Below are 15573 nucleotides of genomic sequence, written 5' to 3' on the forward strand. Positions count from 1 at the left end.
CCAGCTGGACCTCGGCCTGGGGCTCGGCCAACCCATCTCAGCCACCAGCCTCCATCCCTATCCCTCCCCTCCCCACAACCACTGCTCCTGTGGGGGGTTATTTACATGCTCTTCAATTACCTGCACTCACTTCAGAACACTCTGGGCAAACTTGTGCCCACCCTCCTGTCTTTCCTGAGGCCCCCACCCCTGGGCAGGGCTCTCAGCCCAGCCACCGGGCACTGAAGGTTAGAATCACCTTGGCAGCTTTAAAACAACCCATGCCCATGAGGGATCTCATTAGGAGGGGCCATGAGAAAGCTCAGAACCAAATTACGGGGATGGTTGCACAACTCGGGAAATTTAAAAATCACCACTGAAAGTGGGTGAGTTTTATGGTATGTAAATTATACTCCACTAACTTTGGTTTGGTTTTTTTTTTAATGTTTTTATTTTTAAGAGAGAGAGACAGAGTGTGAGCAGAGGAAGGGCAGAGTGAGAGGGAGACACAGAATCGGAAGCAGGCTCCAGGCTCTGAGCTGTCAGTACAGAGCCTGATGCGGACTCGAACCCACGAACCATGAGATCATGGCCTGAGCTGAAGTCAGACGCTTAGCCAACTTAGGTGCCCCGACTAACCTTGTATTTTAATAAAGACTCATGTCTAGGTCCATGGCTTCCCCCATTAAGTCATAACCTCCAGTTGGGGGCCCGTGCTGAGACCCACACTCTGGTGTCACCGTGACCCCCAACATTTCATTCCATCGCCACCACTCACACACTCACCCCGAGGGACAAGGAGTGACCCTCCCCCCATTCACCTTCTGGGACCGCCATAACCACCACCACCCGGGGGCCTTAAAACAGCAAGAATTCACGGTTCCAGGGCTCCGGGGCCAGAAGTCTGAGGTCAGCGTGTCAGCGGGGTCACGGTCCCTCCAAAGTTCCAGGGAGGACCCTCCCTCCCCTCTTCCAGCTTCTGCTGGTTGCCCACAAGCCTTGGCCTTCCTGGGCTTGTCGCTGCGTCCCTCCCCACTCTGCCCCCTCCTCACGTGGCCTCCCTCTGTCCATGTCCCTGTTTTCCCTTCTTACAAGGACACCAGTCATTGGACTGGGCCCACCCCTATCCTCCTCTGAACTATGTGAATTCATTCAATTCCACAGCCAACGTATGGGGTAGGGAACTCTTCTTAGCCCCTTTTCCCGGGTAAGGAATTCAGGGTTCAGAGAAGCCAAGTGCCTGGCCCAGAGTCTCACAGCGTGTAAGAGGCAGGGGACTGGAAAGGCGCCTGGGTGGCTCAAGTCGGTTACACATCTGACTTCGGCTCAGATCATGATCTCAAAGCTAATGAGTTTGAGCCCCGCATTGGGCTCTGTGCTGACAGTTCGGAGCCTGGAGCCTGCTTCGGATTCTGTGTCTCCCTCTCTCTCTGCCCCTCCCTCGCTCACACTCTGACTCTCTCTCAAAGGTAAAAGAGGCAGGGGACTGGATTTGGGCCCAAAAACCTGGCCTCAGAGGCTGTATCCCAAACCAGGTGTCTGGAAACTGTGGCCCACGGGCCACATCTGGCCTGCCCGGGCATGTATTTGTATGGCCCGCAGGCTGAGAAGGGCTTTTCCATTTTTAAAGGGGAGGGAGAGGGAGGAAGAGGAGGTGGAGGGGCAAGAAGACAGAACCAAGGCTGCACACGGCCCACAAAGTCTGTCCCTTTACGTGGCCAGTCTGACGTGGTGCCTCCCAAGTCTCCCACAACTACTAGGAAAGGATCAAAAACGATGCGGACGTTGTGGACAGAAATCTGTATCCTCAGGGTCAGGGTGTAAGATGCACATGAAATGATGACAAATCACACAAGCACATAGCTCCCAACTCAGGCCCACGACGCCCACAGGACCAATCACAATGTTGTGTCTTAATGTTCCCAGGCTTAATGACGGGTTCAGGCAGAAGTGTGAGAAATCAGCTAGGTCAGTGGGATGCAGTCCTGAGATTCTGCTATAAAACAGGCTTAAGAATAAAGAGGAGGAAGGGGAGGATTTATTGGCTCACATAATTGAAAGTGTTCTCGCTCTAGCTTCAGGTACAGCTTGATCTAGGTGTCTGCACATGTACTTGCTTTCTATTGCTGCATAACAAATTACCACAAACTTGGCAGCTTTGGCCAATATGGATTTATTAGCCCACAGTTCCCATGGGTCAGAAATCAGGCTATGGGTAAGCTTGGTTTTCTGCTCAGGGTCACAGCAGGCTGAAGTCAGGGTCTGACTTTAGCAGCCTTAGCTAAAAATGTTTGAAGCTGCAATGTCATTTCACAGTCAGGCTCCCCTTCCACACTTGCTGGGTGTGGAAGAACTCAGTTCCTATTAGAGGACAACGATTCCCGCCTCTTTGCTGCCTGTCGTGCAAAGGCCCCATCCTGCCACGTGGCCTTCTTCACAAGATGGCATTTTGACCTTTCAAGGCCAGCTGGAGCATCTCTGATTCCAGAGAAGACCCCGTCCCTTTTAAGGATTTACACCTGATTGGGTCAGGCCCACCCAGGATTTTCTCCCTTTTTGACTCCAAGTTCAACTGATGTGGGCCCTTAATCACATCTTCAAAATCTCTCCCCTTTGACCTAATCATGAGAATAAAATCCATCATTTCCACAGTCCTGCCCACACTCAAGGGGAGAGAATTCTACAGAGCCTCTATACAAGAGGGGCAGGAATCTTGGGTGCCACCTTAAAATTACAGTACAATTCTTGGGTGCTGCCTTAAAATCACAGTACAGTCCACCTACCTTGCAGCTCTGCTTCTGCTTCCTTCTAAGCCCACACATGGCCTCAATTAGCATCCAGTTCAAACCCAGAAGAAAGCTCCTCTCACTCAGTAGAGCAAATGAAAATAGGCCATTTATTCCCATTGGCTCAAAACGGATCGCACACCTATGTCTGAGCCAATCTCTGGACAGAGCGTGGAACGCACAGATTGGCCAGGTCTGAGTCACGTGCCCGAATCTGGAGCAAGAAGCCAAAGCCACTGACTAGAGGCTCTGGTATAGGAAATCCAGGAGGGACCAGTTTCCCCAAAGGAGAGTAGAGGTCTTGTTATAAAAGCTGGACGATGGGGCGCCTGGGTGGCTTAGTCGGTTAAGCGTCCGACTTTCGCTCAGGTCATGATCTCGCGGTTCGTGGGTTCGAGCCCCGCGTCGGGCTCTGTGCTGACTGCCAGCTCAGAGCCTGGAGCCTGCTTCAGTCTGTGACTCCCTCTCTCTCTGACCCTCCCCTGCTCACGCTGTGTCTCTCTCTCTCTAGAAATAAAAAAAAAAAAAAAGCTGGACGAAGGGGGGGCACCTGGTGGCTTCATCGGCTAAGTGTCAGTCTCTTCAGGTCATGATCTTACGGTTCATGAGTTTGAGCCCTACATGGGGCTCTGCACAGGCAGCACAGAGCCTGCTTGGGATTCTCTCTCCCCTTCTCTGTTCTCCCCCCGCCTTGTGTTCTCTCTCTCTCAAAAATAAACATTTTTTTTTTAAAGCTAGACAAACAGACCCTGAAGCACCCTCCAGTTCTCCCTCAAAAAACAAATATCTATGTGGTCCATACACATGCTCCTGGATAAACTGCCTTATTTTATCCCTAGTTCGATGCCATTTTTATCATCCAAATTCCCAACCCTTTCCCTGATTCCTAACTTATATGTTATTGCAACTTTAGCTTAAAATTTTCTGTTTACCTACATGCTCCTGCATATGGCCATCCAGCACGGAATACTTTTTTTTTTTTTTTTTAATGCCCAGGCCACTGATAAGGCAAAATGTGTAACAGTCGACCCGCCAAGGGCAGTGAGAGGGGACCTGCTGAGTCAGAGCCCACGCTGCTGGGTTCACTCTCCTCCGGCAGGGAGAGGGGGCTACTTTCATCCCCTCCGGTCCAGGTTCCCATGTCTCGGCCCCTGTGCCAGCCTCCTAGGGCTGGTGCCGGGCGTGAGTGTCAAGGTATTTAGCACTGGGCCCTGACGCATCAGCTCCGATGGATTCCGTAAACAAGCAGAGCCTTGCCCACGCCAGATGTTGATCTGACCGGCCTCTCGCCGGCGGTGTGGCCATATGAGCACTTCCAGGAAGTTTTCCCCGGGACGCTATGCTCCAAGACTGTTTCTGCACGAGCCTGCGGATGGCCAACGTCGCTTATAATCACAGGCCTCTGGCCGGCGGGCTTCCCATTAATTATAAGGGCACAGAGAAGGCTGGCTGTTTGGTGCCAGCACTGTTCTAAGTGCCGTGTATATAAACTCATTAATAACTCACGACAACACTAGGAAGTGGAACGACTATGGCCATTATCCCCATGTGGCGGAGCAGTGCAGCAGACAGCCGGTGAGCGGTGGCACTGGGGTTGAACCTCTGTGGCTTTGCCTCTAAACGCTGGCGCCCCAACCTCTCCATTGTGCCACTTCTGTCTGGAAACAGCACACACACAGGTAGATTCGTGCATTCATTTCACAAACGCCTACGGGTCACTGGCTGTGTGCTTACTGTCGTGGGCACTGACCTACAGCAGCACACAAGCCAGATGCAGCCCCGCTGTCCTGAAGCTAGTGTGGGCCGCAGGCAGGGCCGGCGTGGGGGAGGGGCTCTGACTGGACCCTGGTCCCAGGCACAGAATAGAAACGGAATTGTATACAGTGGCATGCTGGAGGCAGGCAACCAAATAAGGAGGGAGGAGAGAGCCTGAAGGAGACCAGGAAACATCTTGAGGTAAAACAGGAGAGAGCTCTGGGGCGGTTACATCTGAACTGAGATCGGAATGATGACGAAGAGCCAAAGCAGAGAGAGGGCACAGCAAGGGCAAAGGCCCTGGGGCAGGGAAAGGCTTAAGGAACAAAGAGAAAGCCGCCCTTGTGGCTCTGTTAATGCGAGCAGGCTGCAGGCTGGGGAATGATTATGGCAGTGGTGTTCCTTTCCTTAGGTGTGATAATGAAGGGGGCGGGGGAGTCATGGGGGGGGGACCGGCTTATTCCCAGGAAGTGCACACTCAGGCCGCAAAGGGTGATGTCCCATAATGATCATGGCTTTTTGTCAAATGCTGCAGCCACATATAATACACACACAGCCAAATATTCACAACTGTTGCTTCCAGGGGGAAGGTATGGCATAACCACTGTATTACTCTTTCAACTCCTTGGTTAGAGATTTTTATAAAAAAAATAGAAGGCAGACCGCTACCTTGGCCACAGATCTGCACCTGTGCGTCCCGGGGCCATGTTACTCATTTGAATACTCAATTACGTGTGGACTAATGCTTGCGCGCCCCATTTGCTCGCATCACAAATTATATGAAATTCACATATTTAATCTTTTTTTTTGCCTCCTTATGCACAACAGAACTATCGGTGTATTGTTAAGCGACTAGACAAATTGTCACTGTTATCTGCGTTCCTTCCTGGAGGCAAGCGCAAACGTCTTTCATTGGTAAGAATTCAGAATAAACATCCCCGCTCTCTGAGATCACTCATAAGCAGCTCCCAGGAGATGGCAATTACACCCATTTATAATTCTCCTACCTCCCAATCTAACCCTTGATTCATGAATGTGCACTTTTAGGCGTTAGGCGTTAGAATAAATTAGACTATACAATTACATGTAATTAAGTTGGGGGAGTGGGTACGGTGCTGCAAAGATCAGCCCCGTTTTGCTCAAATAAAGTATGTCTGCGTCAGCCCAGGAAGGCAGCCTGAGATACAATTAATGTTCTTCTGACTTAATGGGGGATCGTGGTGCTGTTTTTCATTATCACAGTATCTCAAGAAATATAAACAGTTTTTCCCTAATGCAACTGTGTTTCTACCAACAAGACAGCTTGGGTCTAAGTGAAAACTCAGCAGAATTAACCACAAATGGACGATGCTGTGGATGGTGCCGGGATTTGTGTTTTAAAACCCGTGCAAACCTGTCCCCGCTCAAGAGCTGAGAAGTTGGATTCCCCAGCCCCTGGGGGTGACTGCGCAGCTTTTTGTGTCGCACTCGTGCGGGTTATTAAAGCCACCTGTGCCCCAGTTCGGTGGCCTGCTGGTGTCCCAGACCCTCCCGTCTGCAGCCGTGTTTCTACTTTTAACGCTTTTCCTTCACATGTCAGTTTGTTTGAGACATGTTAAAAGCTTGACTTTTACAACCTCATAAAATCGCATCTACTCCAATCCAAACGCAGCCAGAAGTGCTGGGACAATCAGATTGAGTTTCAGCCTCTTGACTGTGAAAACACACAGCAGGAGGGAGTCCTTTTTTTTTTTAATTGTCGTGTGGGAGTTCCAGCACTAGCAGCGCTCTGCCTCGGCCAGGTGGGTAGAACCAGCCGGGCTTTGGCGCCGAGGGCCGCCAGGGAGCTCACAGGAGGATGAAGCGAGGCGTGTGGGTGTCAACAGAAAGGTCCCCTCGAGGTTAAGCCAGCAAGGGGGTGGGGGGTCAGGCCAGTCCTGAGGGGCCTGCGAAGCCGGTTATCCAGCCAGGCCGTCAAGGTGACCAGGGACCCGAGGAGAGAGGCTGTCCCAGGAGGTGTGGCTGGAGACGGGCAGGGGCCGGGCTGGCGGGAGGCCAGAGGGTCCCGAGAAGCGCACTGAGGCCCCACCCAGGCTCCGGCTCAGTGGCTAAGCCACTTTCCTGGCGGGGGGGGGCGGACATCGGAGCGCCTGAGGCCCCTCAAATCTCCCAGGCAGACACTGAGCTCCCGGATGTGGCCGGGGGTCCCCTCCTGCCTGGAAGGAGGCTGGAAAACTCAGGTCAAGGCCTCAGACCCGGAGGACCACGGAGTTTGCTGTGAATCGTGGGGATGAGACGTGGCCGGAGGGCGCTTTGCAGACCCTTTGACCCTGTGAGCCTCTGAGTTGGTGAGTGAAGGCCTCACCTGACACGCAGTCCACGGCACCTGCTTACACACACGCCTTGCACACGCATACGTGCACACGCACACACAGACATGCACAAAGATAGACACACACAAAGAGGCACTGACACATGAGCTCCGTCTCCTTCCTAAGGAAAAATAAGGGGGGAAACTGACGTCACCATGTTCAGCCTATGAACAGCAACAACCGAAAGAATAAATATCCAAAAATGATAACCAAATGACGTCAGCTCAGCCCTGCCTACAGCCCCACGTAGGGGAGTATGAGCTGCCCCTCCACTCGTGGGGTTCCCTGATGAGGAGAAAATTGTGGGCAGGACCCCTTTAGGGAAAGGAGAGCTGTGTTCATGAACCTGAGGCCTATAGGAAGGCAGTGTACCTGTGGTAGAAATCGCCCCTCCTCTGAAATATTCTCCAGCATAAAAAGTAGGCAGAAGGCAGATCTCATCCCCCTTCCCACCCCCAGCCCCTGAGGCTCTGAAGACGCAGGTAGAAAATTACTGTCTCAGGAGATACGTGTCCCAATGTCAGGCACAGCCTCAAATGGGTTAAAATCCCATTGTGCCAACTTGTGACCTTGGTCACCACCCTTGACCTTTGTAAGCATCAGTTTTCTTGAAAAATTGGTACAAGGATTACAGAAAATAACCCTGTGAAAACATTCAGCAGCGGACCACAGAACCTACTAGAACTATACTCCCTGTGGGAGTCCCAGCCCCGTGTGGCCAGTCCAAATTGTGAGATGGTGGAAGTGTAAGATACACAGCAGATTCCAAAGACTTGGCACGAAAAAAGAATGTAAAATATCTCATTAATAATTTTTATATTGATTATATGTTGAAGTGCTATTTTGGGTAGACTAGGTTCAATATATTATTAAAACTAACTTCACCTGTTTCGTGCCACTTTTGAATGCAGCTACTAGCAAATTTTAAACTAAACCATGGCCTGCTTTAAATTTCTACCAGACCGCACTGTATTAGAAGCTCTGCAGGAAATGTGTCTGGCCTTCCTTCCGCAGAGGTGAAGCAGAAGGGAAGAGGGTCCCCATTATTTCTTGGTCCCTGATGGTGAAGAAGCGCGCCTGACATTCTGAGGAAGGATAGGGGGTCAGCGACCTCAATGATGCCAAAAGTGAGGCCAGAATCTGAGTTAGAAAAAAGAAGTTCCAGGTGTTCCTGATTTAATTAAATCACTTTCTAAATATTTATTTATTTTGAGAGAGGGTGAGCAACTGCGAGCAGGGCAGGGCCAGACAGAGAGGGAGGGAGAGAGAGAAGGCCAAGCAGGCTCCGCGCTCAGCACCGATCCCCACATGGGGCTTGCTCTCTCCACCGTGAGCAGAGCTGAAATCAGGACTCCGCAGGTCAGGCCACTGAGGCATCCAGGTGCCCTTGATTCATTTTAGATTATAGATTCTTCTGGGGGTGGTTAAGGGACAATAGGGTGGGGGACTCTAATGCCTCCAACCAGGTTAGGACACCCAATTTGCATTTCAAATAAACAAAGACTACTTTAGCACAACTTGTGGACCTCCGGTAGTTTTACTTACTAAATTCGACAACCGTAACTCGCACGAAGGAAAACTAAGTCAGAGAAAGGTGGCGATGGACTGGAAAGTGGCTTGGCACTTAGCACAACTCTGACGTCAAGCTTCTGGGGCCACCCCTCAACCAGTGTCTCACCTTGGGCCACTTACTTGACCTCCCTGTGACTTGGTCTCCACATCTGCAGTATGGGCTGAACACCTCCCTTGTAAGATTATTAGGTTTAAACCAGTCACTGTGGCCAACTAGCGCACTTGTCTACAGCAAGGTCTGTCTCCCCTGAGCAACTAGGCCGTGTTTCCGCTGCTACTGGTTGGTTCTCTGCCGGCTCTTTGCCCAACCGGGTTACCGGGTCCCCCCCCAGGCCTCTGCTGTGGCGCTGGGGACAGTGGAAACCGCGGTGGACAGCACCACCTTGAGTCTAATTTCCTCCCCTTTCGGAGGAGAAAGCCGGTTTCTCCTTTCTTTCCCATTCCCGGGCCATTTCTGGGCAACGGCAGATATTTTCACTTGAGTTCAAGTTAGTGCCTCGGGAAGGCTCCCGGGTGCGTGGGCGGTCACCCCGCGCTCGAGCTGGGGGCCCGGGCTCCAGCCGGCACCTCCAAAGGCACAGGCTGTGCTGAGAGGCGAGCGCCGCGCTTTCAGCAAAGGCGGTCGGGTGTTTGCAGACCGGGGCGAGCCCCTGTGAAAGCAGATAAAAGAAAACATTTATTAACGTGTCATTACGAGGGGAGCGCCCGGCCGGGGCTGTCGCCCGCCGCGCGAACAGGGGCTCCTTCCAGCTCCGGGCGAGGAGGAGAAGCGGAAAGGAAGCAAGGATACTCTTTCGTTTCCAGCCAAGGGGACCTGATCAATGGCCCTCCTCACTTTATTGTAGTATTTGATTTATTAGCGATGCCCCCCCGGTTGTGTGTTTTACACACACACACACACGCACGCACGCACGGCTCTGGCTCGCGTCCCGCCCTCGTCTCCAGCTCCTGGGCGAATCCCACAGCTGTTTCAACTCTCCGCCGAGGGCGAGCGGGAGCGAGTGTGNGGGGATGGCCTCCTTGACCCCTTGGAGTTAGAAGCCAGGCCACGTGGGGCTTGTCCAGGCAGGACACGGGCAAGCGGTGGACCGGATCTTCAGGGCGACTGGGAACTCGCGGCTACCGAAAGGGCAAACGGGATTGAGAGGACAAACTTCCAGGCCAGGTCAGAACCGGCTCTCGTCGCCTTGCTGAGAGGTGGCCCGGTGCTGGGCTGCCCAGGGCTGCGGAAGCTGGCGGCGGGGCCATTCCTAGGAGTGCGCTTCTCTTTCTTCCTAGTTCTTTCTTTCCTTTCCTTTTTTAAAAATTCTTTATAGTAGTTCATTCATTCGTTCTACAGGCATCTCCGCGAGCCTTGGTTCCGGTTCCGCATTAGTTGCAAGAAAAGGCGACGATCAGTACAGTTCCCGAGCCAGAAGCTCGTTCTGTTCACTGTAAAGTCAGCCTAGGAAAGAGAGGTGGTCTCGGGGTGGAAACTGTAAAGAGACAGCAGCAAATCTAGTTTTGCCTGGTGATCTCTGGCGCAGCTCCTACCTGCCCCAAGACTGAAGACCGTGCCCCCTGCACACAGCAAGCCCCCCCCTCCCTTCCTGAAAGTTCTGATCCCTGCCCTGCCCCCTCTACTCTCTTTCCAGCAGCTTGTTTTAATCACTTTTTGAGTTAAAAGTCAATATTTAATTAACCAAGTAATTACATTCAGCTTACGTTTGAATCTGGGTGTTTGCACATCTGTGCATGGGGGACGCCCTCCCCCCGGCCCCCCGCCATCCACCCCTGCCTCTGTCTCACAGTGCTGCCCCCTGCCTTCGGGCAGAGCCGGGGAGCCTGCCCTCCAGCCGGGTCTCTGGGGACAGAGAAGCAGGTAGGGGGGGCTTTCCCTGGAGGACACCCCGTCTCTCCCCAGAGGCAAGAGTTACTCTCACCTCCCGGTTAATAGTGAAGGGGATGCCTTCCCGCAGCTCCCTGCCCATCCAGAACCCGCTGGAGGGTTTTAATTCAATGAAAGCCGTTCACACGCGCACAAAGGGGGTGGGGAGGACAGACCACTCACCTCGTAGGAGAGCGTCTTCCAGCTCTGCTTGTCCTGCGTCCTGGAGGACAGGACACCCATCAAAACAGCCCGTCCGGGGGTGCAACTTAGTGTTCCAGTAGCGGCTCGAAGGGCAGCCGTGGCACGCTTGGCCGATAGGAGGCTGGCCGGACGTTTGCACAGGGCCTTCCTCCGGCCACATTTATGTACATAAATGCCTGAGAGTCTGTGTGGTTTTGGTGTTTGGGCTTTGCGTACAGTCTTGGGGGTTTTCTTATTTGAATTTATGGCTTTTTTAAAAACCCTAATAACATGTTAGGTTTTCAAACTTAAGGGTTGAGTGATGAGTTAATCGTGAAAAGCCTGGGCTTGGAGGAGGACAGTGTGGCTGTGTGTGTGTGTGTGTGTGTGTACACACGCGTGCAGCAGTGTGTCCCCTGCCCAGTAGCTCTGTTTAGCTGCCCTCCTGAGGACCTGGTGAAAAGTGGCTGCACTCCCTGGCATGCGAAGTCCGCCTTCGGGTTTGGGGACGGTGGCTCTCTCCTTTCCCTAGATGTGGTTAATTCATCTGTCTGGACATGCCTCCAGGGGCAGCTTCTGGGCTCCCAAGTCCGCCAGACTGGGAACGTCACCCAACTCTGCAAAGTCTGTTCTTCGACCCTGTCCCCCTAGAAAAGACAAAGCCTTGTCCTCTAGAAGAAGATCAGAATTCCTGACCCACTTGGAGTCCAAAGAAAGAGCTTCGTCTAGACCTAGGGTGATAGATAACAGATATGCAGTGTTTTATGAGCCATACACTGTCCTGGCCCCTTGTACGTAATAACTCATTTAATCCACACAAAAGCCCTGAGAGGTGGGTCTTGTGGTTTTCATCCCTTTAAAGAGGAGGGTGTGGGGAGGATTGTGACTTCCTGAGACAGTTGGTCAGTGGTGTGGCCAGGATATGAGGCCTTGCGGCTCCAGGGTCCGTTCTGACCCACTGCTCTCTCCTCGCTCCGTGACCTTGGTGTGTCTTCCCAACGTGGAGGAAATACATGCTCAGTGGAAGGAAACACATCCAGACAAAAGTTGGAAAGGCAGAAGCCCATCAGTATTTCCACTTCTCTCCAAAAATCTCCACTATGTGGCAGAATCTGGGATTTGTATTTGGTTTGTTGGGGGCTTTCGGCCTGAGGAAATTACGGGATGGCCGGGCCACATTTCCTGCCCCGTGTAAATACACACTCACTCCCCTAGTCAGAATGCAAAGGGACGTGTCAAATGTGGCTGGGACGAAAAGGCGCAGCAACCAAGGTGAAGGTTTATGCCGGTGGAAAGCACAGGGGTGGAAATAGTTAACATTCTCCTCGAGGTGAGGCCCTCTTGTGGTTGGTGATGGAGTCACACTGGCCTGTCCTGAGAGAGGTGGCCCTGAGGTTCCCAGCTTTCCATCAGGCCTGGGCCCTGTGTGACCGGTGGACACGGAAGGTGGGGCTTCTCCGTGCTGACCGCCAGGTGCAAGGGGCCTCACCTGAACTGGTGACGAGCCCTNNNNGGGAGGCTGCAGTACCCCGATCGGATTCAGGGCGCTCCCTAATTGGAAGATCATTAAGATCATTATAATTAATTGGCATCCTGATAAATGGCGTGATTGCCTAATTGGGATGGTTGCTAGGGAACCGGGCCTCACTTGGAGCCGACAGGGGAAGTGGCGTTGGTCTGGCCGCAGTTGGGTGTTCTGGCTACACACCCAGCAGTTAATGGGGGGTGGGGAGGTGGAGGACCCCTTCGCAGGCACCTGCTGGTGTTTACTGAGCAACTGCTGTGTACACGTCGCCGCAAAGGGATCATCAAAAAGTCTCAAACTAGCATAAGGAGAAAAGAAGGGAAGCGCCAGCTTTTATAGCCAAAAACCGCTCAGGTAACCCTGGCTTCCGTCACAGCTGGCATCAGGGCTCAGACGCTGTCGTGAGTATCCGTTCCCCTGTCCTCTCTGCTCTTCCTTCCACGGGGCTGGTTGCCCTCAGGCTCCAAGGGGTGGGCAGGCTCAGGCCCCCTGCCGTGCTGTGTGGTCCGGGGAGCATTAGTTAACCTCTCTGTGCCCTGGTTGTTGTCGTCCAGCAAATAATGATGATCACAGTAGCACTTACCTCCTGGTTTGTGGTAAAGGATGAAATGAGATCATCAATGTCAAGAGCTTCACGTGGCAGCTGACCTCAGCAGGCCCTCAGTAAATGCTGGCTGTTACTATAATTGAGGTGTCCGAGTTGGAGGCTGAAGACTGGTCCTCTCTGGGCTAAGCCCAACAAGAAAGAACAAGCCTCTTTGCTGGAAATGCCCACCTTCACCCCAGGCGTCCCTCTGATGGAACGGGTTTATGTTATGCGCTCACTCCGAACCCACACTGGTCGAGGAAACGCGTGCCAACAGGGGGCTTGGGCCGGGTTCCGAGGCCCCACCCTGGAGCTGGGGACAGAGCAGCCGAGCCCCCAAAGCCCTGGAGAACACAAGTTGGGGGGCTCCCAGGAGCCTCACTGCTACAGCCTGCTAAACATCCCGCGGTGTATACAAGGGCCTCACAACAAATACCCATTGTGCCAGGGAACCAGGTGACCACGCAGCCTGAAGTGGGGGGTGGGGGTGGGTTCCTGAATAAGACTAAGAGGTTGAGGGGGCAGGGAGATGATCCAGAATTCAGTCGTGGACACGCCGGGTTTGAGATGACCAGGGGATCTGAGCTCTCGGCGGCTGGAGCTGGTTGGGGCCGGCAGCCTGAATTTGGGAGGCATTGGAGGACGGATCACGTTATTTTAAGCCCTGGGGCTGCACACGACCATCTAGGGAAAGGAAAAGATATTCTGTTCTCTGGGGTGGTCTCCTCCTCCCCTCTGCCTGCCTGTCCTGCATCTATGCGATGACTATCCGTAGCACACCTTACATGCTCACCTCTTGACGATGCTCCTGAGAAAGTCCCAAAGTCCCAGGCTGAGCCCCGCCCCTTGCCCATCTCGTCAATGCTCAGTGATTGGCAGATAGAACTAAATCTTCATCACTCGACAACAGATGCCCTTGGGAAGTTGAGGTGGGGGGGGCGGGGAGGAGCCGGTTCTTGGGCCTCCCAGGCAACATGGTGCCTCCTTGGTAGAATACCTGTTGGCATGGTCTTTGGAACTTTACGTCCAGCCCAGCCCCAGCCCCAGCCCCCATGGAATTCTCTCTAACCAGAGACCACCGCCATTTTGAATTCTATACAGTCTCTTAATGAGATTCCAAAACATACGTTGTCCAGCGGCCCTGGCCTCTGACACATAGATTCATCTTATAAAAGCCTGGCCCACGGCTTTGCGCACTTGGGCCCTGCTTGAGACATCAGGTAAATTCTACCCCAAACCCAGAGTTGTTATGAGTAGGTCCTCTAAGCTGAGTTGGTGAACAGGGCCATCCCCGGGCACCAGGAGCAGTCCCCAAGATGTGTTTGGCGAGGTGGGAGCCGGATGAAGAATGTTGCCAATAGCCTTTGTTATTGGCTCCCAGTCAGGGCTCTGGTGGGTGACTTGACCCTCCTCAGCAGCCAGAAGAGAGGAGCGTTTTGAAAAGAGAATGGGAAATGATGAGCTCCCAGGAGCTCAGGGGATGTTTGTGCTCTGGTGGAAGTCAGAGTGTCCCTAGAGACAGACCCTTGTGACAGGTCTAGAGACAGTCCACAGCCTTGTGAACACAGGCCACATTTCTGGATATTTCAGAGACCAAGAAATCCTGCCACAGTTCTTCGAGGCTTTGAGTCCTAATTGAATGTGAATCAAGCTATTTTCACTGCAAGTGATAGAATTCCTGGCCAAGAGGGGCTTTCGCACTAGTCTCACTTAGCAACAGCCCAAGGCAGGGGAGCCCTGGAGCCGGCTTGTCTATACAACGTCCTCAGAGACCCAAGATCTCCCAGTCCTCTGTCCCTCAGTCCTCCTCATGTCTTTAGCCTTGTTGCCTCATGGTCTCAAGATGGCTGCTGCAGCTCCAGATATTACATCCCCGTACAAAGTAGAAGTAAAGAGTGGGACTCCATGCTGTCTGCCTTTTAATCAGAGAGCAAAATCCTTCCAAGAACACCCTCACCCGAGCAGACTTTGCTCTCTGCCTCATTGGTCCAGGGTTGGGTTTTGTATGCACACCTAAACCAAACACTGGCAAAGGGAAATGGGCTTTTCATGTTCGACGTCGCTCAGTGGTTCCCAAGATCAGACACCCTCTTCTTGTAGCAAATGTTTTTGTCCATTTCACCTGAAATGAATTCATAGGTAACACAACCTGTCTGCACATTTTTGGACTGATAGAGTATCCTGAGTGTAATTTAAAGGAAAACTAGAGGAAAAGTGAGTTATAAGCAAACACACGTATGGCAAGCTATAAATCTTAGGCACAAATGACCTTGGAAGACATAATGAAGCAGTCAGATGCCCACACTCGTGTGGAATCACGTAAATCTAACAGCTACAAACGCAGTGGGGTACAAATGTGTGGTTTTGGCAGATCAAATACCACAAGTGCCGTGGCCATCAACAACGTGATTTTCCCGAATGGCGAACAATTGACCAAAATCTCCGGATGAAACAAACGACTCTTCCCTTGGTGTACTTCGTGGCTGCAGTCCCAGAAAAGTCAGCGTAGAGCAGAACCAGGCAAATCATCTTTTGTGTTTATATGTGAAGTGGAGTTCATGTCTGAGGCCAGGTAACTGGAAAAGCTCTTTCACCTACATGAGTGTCTTTTGGGACGTCGGAAAGTCCTTGGAAATGGGGGCCTTCCTGGGGGTGCCTGGCCGGCTCTGTTGGAAGGGTGTGGGACTCTTGATCTTGGGATCATGTGTTCAAGCCCCACACTGAGCGTAAAGATGACTTAATAAATAGAATGTACTCAGTCGGAAATGGGGCAGTTCTTCACTGTGTGGAGTGCGGCACATTATCCAACAGCCCAGTCCCTCTCCCAGATGCCGGAAACATCCCCCAGTCACTGCGACAACAAACAATCCTCACAAATTCCTGCCAACACCCTTTGGGTTGATTTCACTCTTCTGAGAGCCACGGATTTACATTCATGCTGGTTTATCACCAAGATAGGGGTCCACCTC

At 52.5% G+C, this 15573-nt stretch overlaps 1 protein-coding gene and 1 pseudogene across 1 annotated transcript in view; one reads left to right on the top strand and one right to left on the bottom strand.

Moving 5' to 3' along the window:
• LOC144233571 (tRNA N(3)-cytidine methyltransferase METTL2B-like) overlaps positions 1-15573 on the bottom strand; it is a 50949-nt pseudogene that overhangs the window by 18558 nt on the left and 16818 nt on the right.
• Positions 9477-15573, top strand: part of SULF2 (sulfatase 2) — a 115090-nt gene continuing 108993 nt past the window's right edge. Inside the window, 1 exon segment of the mRNA XM_077766014.1 lies at positions 9477-9608. The gene's annotated coding sequence lies outside the window, so the exon portion shown is untranslated.

The sequence above is a fragment of the Crocuta crocuta genome, unplaced genomic scaffold (assembly GCF_008692635.1).
Source record: "Crocuta crocuta isolate KB4526 unplaced genomic scaffold, BGI_CrCroc_1.0 scaffold71, whole genome shotgun sequence".
Taxonomy (NCBI): domain Eukaryota; kingdom Metazoa; phylum Chordata; class Mammalia; order Carnivora; family Hyaenidae; genus Crocuta; species Crocuta crocuta.